A 7,474-nucleotide genomic window follows, 5' to 3' on the forward strand; every position below is an offset into this window, starting at 1 on the left:
ACCCCAATGGAGGAGCTATAGAAATTACCCAAGGAACTGAAGGGGTCTGCAACCCTATAGGTGAAACAACAATATGAACTAATCAGTACCCCCAGAGCTTGTGTCTCTAGCTGCATATGTACCAGAAGATGGCCTAGTCAGGCATTGTTGGGAAGAGATGCCCCTTGGTCTTGCAAACTTTATATTCCCCATATAGGGAAATGCCAGGGCCAAGAATTGGGAGTGGGTAGGCAGGGGAGCAGGGTGGGGGGCGGGTATAGGGAACATTCAGGATAGCATTTGAAATGTAAATGAAGAAAATATCTAATAAAATAAGTTAAAAAAGAATTGTTGCTTCCTGTTATTTTGTTATTAGAGTTGGAATTATTTTTTGTGTTTCTCTTCATTTGTATTTGTTATAAATAGATTAGTTTCTTGGCTTTTCTTGGGTGTAGTTTTCCTCCTTGTTTTGGATTTTTCATTCCAATATCCTCTGTAGGGCTAGATTGGAAGATAATATTGTTTACATTTTTTTTTCATGAAATATCTTGGTTTCTCCATCTATGGAAATTGAGAGCTTTGCTGGGTTTAGAATCATGGGCTGTCATTTGTGTTCTTATAGGATCTGTATAAAATTTGCCCACAAGATCTTCTGACATTTATTTTCTCTGTTGAGAAGTTTGGTATGATTCTCTTATGTCTTCCTTTATATGTTACTTGACCATTTTTCCTTATGACTTTTAAGGTTGATGACCTGCTCAAGTTCACAGAAAAAGTGAGGGATTTCCAGATCTGTGCAGAAGGATAGCCACTGCACCATAAGAGTGTGAATCAGGGAATCCATAGTACTAATGAACAGACAATTTAGTCAGAGTAGAACACATAAGTTAAGATTTATAATAGTGTTATTCCTTAATGGTTGACAAATAGCTGCATAGCGATCATAGGCCATCACTGTAAGGAGAAAACTTTCAAAGTATGCAAAAGCAAGTACAAAGAAGAGCTGTGTGAGGCACCCTGTGTAAATGATGCTCTGGTCATTTGTTTGGATGTTAACCAGCATCTTGATGACTGTGGCTGTGCTTAAACCAATGTCATTAAAGGACAAGTTAGAGAGAAAGAAGTACATGGGAGTTTGGAGGTGGGACTCAAAGCTTATACACAGAATTATGAGCAGGTTTCCAAGGATGGTGACTAAGTATATGAACAGGAAGAGGCTGAAGATGACAGACTGAAGTTCTGCATCATCTGTAAATCCAAGAAGAAGGAACTGTAACACAGATGTTTTGTTTTGGGGCTCCATGTTTCTTGTCAGGCTTTAGGAGAAAATGTAAGAAAATGAAAATATAAGCAATAAATTCTAAATAAGAAAAATCAGTATCACATTTTATTAGGATAAAAATAAATATATGCCAGTCATTATTTTCTTACAGAATTTCATTTGATGAGATTAGCCAACATTTTACCAAATGCCTTAATATTATTTCATATTTTCTTTTGTTAGTTAAATTGCTCTTTGACAATTTTATGCAGATGAATAATGCAATGTCATTACTCTTAACTCCTCAATATCTCCCTGCTCCCCTGCCACCATTCCTCTTTTCTAACTACTTATCTTCCATGCTCAAGTTTTTATTCTTGTTTTTGTGATTCTCTGAGTTTAACCAGGACCATTTATGTGATCAAGGTTTGTTCCTCTCCATAAAAGTCACCACCAGTTGGAATTCAGATAAAAATTGGTCTTAGCTTTAAAATTTCATTGTCAACACTACTGACCTACTTCCTTTACTAGTGAAAGGTTTCAAAATTGCTCTAAACATTGCCATGAGCTGTAGGGAAGTTTTCATACTTCTGTGCCCATTGAAGGTGAGGCATTTTATGTGGTATTTGTTAAAAGCAGAAGAAAGTCTCAGGTGTCAGTTTTTACTTCTATATCTTGGATCAAGTGTTTTTGATGTTTCTATGATGAATTATGGTATGATATCTGTACCAAGACTTTATAGGTAGCATGGTAGCATTTCTATTATTTAACTTCTATATCCTTCTCCTAATAGCCATACTAGAATTACACATGCCTACACTGCATCTTTTAGCCTTCATGCAATTTTTGTTATTACTATTGCAACTACATGCCAAGTGCTTTTACATAATAAGTTAATTTGCTGGCATATTTCATTTCTGGGATTCTTGTTTAACATATTTTCCAAGTTAAAGTCAAAACTGGGAGTTTGAAAATGACATTTGAACTTCTGTGCCTCTTCAGACTCCTCACATGTCCTCACAAAGGTAAATCCAAGGCATCACACAGAGTCAAAAGGTTGTGATTGTTTGAGGCAAAGTCATGTTTCATGTTTTCTTGTTTCATATTTCATTCATTACATGAATTATCTTCAGTACTTCAGAATATTTTTACACAAGGATTAATATAATTGTAAAGGACCTTGCTTAGTATCTGGTCAAAAAATTCTTGTTCTTATATAACATGCAATATGGTCATACAATATATAAAATGATAATAGGTACATAAAGAATAAAGATACATAGATATATACAATGGACATACCCAACTACACACAATTACAAAGTATTCTGGATTGGTTGAACCCATTGTTAAACATATTCAACTATCCCAGACTGTTTGCAAAAGATTGTGAATAATCTACCAAATATATCTTATTTTGCTATAAAAGGCCCTGAAAGCTAACATATTAACTAACCCAAACATTTGCCTTCATTTCCAAACATACTTAAATTAAGAAAAAATATTTAAAGCAGCCATAATATATGAGCATCATATTTCTTTTTTGGAAGAAAACATCTTTGGATGCTCTGAAGACAAGTAATGGATATCTAGCAGAATGAACAAAAGCTGAATACTTGTCACAGTGACAATGACCAGATATATATAAAATGACAGACTGCTCACCTGAGACCTACCTCTCAATGACTTTCACATATAATGTCCTCACTGGCTTACCTTAATAAAGTTGTGGTAAAAGACCTGCCCTCATGTAAAATCTTTAAATATGGCACTCTACGTTACTTGAAATTTTTCAAAGAAATTAATCTTCAGCATGCCATTCAGTATGAAAGTATTCATCCCTTGCATGCCCTGGACAGAATCTGGGGCTCAGAGAAGAAAAGACAGTGTCTAGATGGAGATGAAGCCATTGTTTTCTGACCTTGTAGTGCTTTTAAGGGAATATTTAACTGGCTGGTACCTATAGTCTCCAGATCCCTGTCTGTTTAATAACTAGAGCTTCTTATTAGAATATAAATACTAAGTTCAGTAGCATCCCAGGGGTGTAGGTCCTTAAAGACCAACTATGTAGATAGGAGAAAATCAGAACATCTGCTAGTCTGACCCATGAGGACATATTTGCCTCTCATTATATTCTCTGATACTTTCATTATATAGACCTGCAAATATAACACACTGAAATTTTAGTAAATCCAAATATTCCATTATACCGTCATTGCTAGATTTGTTTAAGACATCTATTTATATTTCATATTTGAATACATTTTACATATTTGTTGGTATCTACAATGTAGGCATAAATATGTTTAAGATATATAACATTAGCAACTCATGGAGACATTTACAATTGATATGTTAATCATTCTCCTACTTTATAAGTAGTTGCATTTTATGCATTTTCATGTGTATATTTATTGAACTTTTTACTAATATATATTAATTACATGAATTAATGAGATTAATTGTTCAATTTAAATAGTTACATACATTAATTTACAACATCACCCAGTTTCTTTCTATATTTTTAACCTTCTTTTCTTGAGCCTCTCTTCCTCTCAATAGCTTAATTTAATTTTATATTACCTAGTTTTAGTGTCTGGATAAAAGAAAACATTAAATTTTATATTCTGTTCCTGACTTATTCATTCATTGTAGTTTTATGTCTCAAATGTTGCTGGGACTGTAAGCTATAGAAGTTTCAGAAAAATAAATGAATCCCTTTTACACCATGAGATTCCATGATTGGCGGTATGTTGTGGTTGAAATGTGAAATGTCTCCCTTATGTTGAATTGTTCGAGAATTAGCTTTCCAGTTGTTGGCATTGTTTAGAGCGATTTTAGAACCATTAGGTGGTGATAGAGGTAGGTCAATTGGGCTGACACTGAAATTTTGTAAACATGTTCAACTTGTTAATCACTTTTTATTACCTGTATGCAGATTTGATGTGACCTGCAACTTATTGCTCCCATAGTGATTGACTATGAACTTGAACCATAAAACAAAACTAAAATATTTCTGCATTAAGTCTTACCTTGTCAGATACTTTGTAACTGCAGTCTCCTTATGATCCAGGACAAACTTTTCTAACTCCCCAGTACAAAGAAGTTCTTAGAAAAATAATGTATAGACACTATTAAGACAAGAAATATGAACACACACACACAAAGTATCATTTAGAAAACTTGGAAATTGCTGGGCAATGGTGGCGCACGCCTTTAATTCCAGCACTTGGGAGGTAGAGGCAGGCGGGTTTCTGAGTTTGAGGCCAGGCTGGTCTACAGAGTGAGTTCCAGAACAGGCAGGACTATACAGAGAAATCTGTCTTGAAAGAAAGAAAGAAAGAAAGAAAGAAAGAAAGAAAGAAAAAAAAAGAAAGACAGACAGACAGACAGACAGGAAGGAAGGAAGGAAGGAAGGAAGGAAGGAAGGAAGGAAGGAAGGAAGGAAGGACGAAAGAAAGAGAGAAAGAAAGAAAGAAAGAAAGAAAGAAAGAAAGAAAGAAAGAAAGAAAGAAAGAAAGAAAACTTGGAAATCATTCTTGACCAAGCTTAACTGTCAACATTTCTTTACATCCTGAAGGAATAAAGAAAGGCTGGTTGGAGTTGCATAGAAAAACTTATACAGGGGTAATTTTACTGAGGGAGTCAGACATTTTATACACTTTTCAGAAAGAAGTTAGAGTGGCAATTGCCAGGATCAATACATTTTTAGTTGCCAGAATATTTTTGAACTATTCAGAGTATTCAAGATTAATGTGTAATATATATGGTCTTTTCAAGCTTCCATGTTTCCTTGACTTCCAAGAGAACATACATGGAAACACAAAGCAGCCTGAATGCTTCCCTGCTAGAGTAGTGAATAGATTCTTCTATTGTACAATAAATCACAACCACAGTTTCCCTTCCCTTACATGGCCCAGTCCTCCCTCCAGTCCTCCTAATTAATTTGGTGGGCCATGTTCTCAAGCTGTCTGCCATCCCTTCTGACTCATACAGTCTTTCATTCTCTTCTTTTTGGGGAATCCTCAATCTTCAAACTGAGGCAGCTGATGTAGATCTTCAATATAGTTTCTCTCCAAATATCTGATTGTGGGTCTCTGTACCCACTCCCATCTGTTGTCAAAGAGAGCAAAGGAAACTTTTCTGAAGATGACTGTACCTATGAATGTAGCAGAAAATCATTAGGAATTATTATATTCTTTCCCAGTCCTGCTTGGTTCTACCCTATGTCTCTGGGCTATCCAGTCTACTGTCCATGACTATCAAGAGAGTATAAGGCAAATGTTTCCTTTAATGGGGTAGGCCTCAAATTGAACAAAAGATGAATTGGATACTCCTATATGTTCCTTACCACCATTGATCCAGCACACCTTTCAGGCCATATAGATTGAAGGTAGAAGGTTATGTGAACAGTTGATATCCAGGTAGACTGCAACAAACTCTTATAGCGAAAAAGATGAGAATATAGGGGTGAAGGCTCAAAGTTCACACTAACTTGCCCACTATAGTCATGAGCTTAGTGGAAATTGTTATTGGTCGTGAGGCCCCTCTCTCAGTTTTCAGAAAGCAACAGTCTGTCATAACAGCAGTGTCAGTTACTTAGAGATTTCCTTAAGACCTCCTAGGCCATCAACTTAATTGAATGCAATCTATTATTAATGGGCACCTTGCCTTGCTTCAATAGATGGTAATTCTAGGCTCCATATCATGATGATGACCTCTCAATAATGACACCCACATTTGTAAAAGAAACCTTACTAAAGCTTAAATGACCTATTAAATTTGACACACTAGTAGTGGGAGACTTCAATACTCCACACTCAGAAAGGTATAGGTAATCTAAACAGAAACTAAACAGAGAATTCATTAAACTAACAGAATTTATGAATCAAATGTACAAAGCAGATATTTATAGAAAATTTCACTCAAACAAAAAAGAACCTTCCTTCTTCTCAGCAACTTATATAACCCTCTCCAATGTTAATAATATACTCAATCACAAAAGAATCCCCACCAGATATTATGAATTAAAGCTGAGCTGCCTATCATCAATAACAGAAATAAGAGAAAGCCTACAAACTCAAGAAAATGAAACAACTTTCTACTCAGTGAACATTGGTTCTGAAAAGAAATAAAGAGGTAAAATATACATTTTCTAGAATTTAATGAAAATAAAGACACAATATAACCAAATTTAGGGGCCACTATGAGAGCAGTGCTAAGAGGAAAGTTCATAGAATTAATTACTGTCATAAGGAAATTGGAGAGATTACATATTAGTAACTAAAATGCACACTTGAAAGCTCTAGAACCAAAAGGAGAAAACACCTCAGTGGATGGGGAGCCTCTTGGTGCTTTGGAGGGTTGATGCCCCATCATAGGGGGATGCTAGGGCAGTGAGGCAAGAATGGGTGAGTGGGGGAAGGAGCACTATCACAGAGGCAAAAGTGGCAGGGGATGGGATGGTANGTTTGTGGAGGGGAAACTGGGAAGGGGTGCAACATTTGAAATGGAAATAAATAAAATAACCAATATAAAAGAAAAGAAAAAATAGATGGCAGGAAATAATCAACCTCATGGCTGAAATCATGAATTAAAAACAAAGAGAACAATACAAAGAATCAAAAAAACCATGAGCTAGTTTTTTGATAAAATCAACAAGTTAGGCAGACCCTTAGACAAAATAACTAACAGACAAACAGACCGTCTCCTAATTAACAACAATAAAAATGGAAAAGAGGAATATCACAAGAAACTTAGAAAATCCAAAAAATCATTAAGTCTTACTTCAGAAGCCTGGATGCTAGAAAAATCGAAAAATCTAAATAAAAGAAATAATTTTCAGAATATATTAGACTTACCAAAATTAAATCAAGATCAAGTAAATCATCTAAAGAATTGATTAATCCATAAATTTTCTCAAACACAAAAATCTAGTGTCAGATGGTTTTAATCCAGAATTTTACCAGACTTCCAAGAAGGTCTCATACCCATACTCCTCAAACTATTCCATATCACAGAAACAGAATAAACATTCCATGATCAACCAATGAGGCCACAGTCAACCTAATACCTAAACAAAACAAAGGTTCAACAAAGAAAGAATTTTAAACCAACCTCCCTTATGAAATTTAATGGAAAAATACACAATAAAATAATTGTAAACCAAATCCAAGATGACATCCAAAACATCATCCACCATGACCAAGTATACTTTATCCCAGGAAAGCAGAA

At 35.0% G+C, this 7,474-nt stretch overlaps 1 pseudogene; it reads right to left on the reverse strand.

Moving 5' to 3' along the window:
- Positions 1–685: 685 nt before the first annotated feature.
- LOC110314761 lies at positions 686–1,282 on the reverse strand (annotated as a pseudogene).
- Positions 1,283–7,474: the final 6,192 nt, after the last annotated feature.

Source organism: Mus pahari, unplaced genomic scaffold (genome assembly GCF_900095145.1).
Source record: "Mus pahari unplaced genomic scaffold, PAHARI_EIJ_v1.1 scaffold_11685_1, whole genome shotgun sequence".
Lineage (NCBI taxonomy): Eukaryota > Metazoa > Chordata > Mammalia > Rodentia > Muridae > Mus > Mus pahari.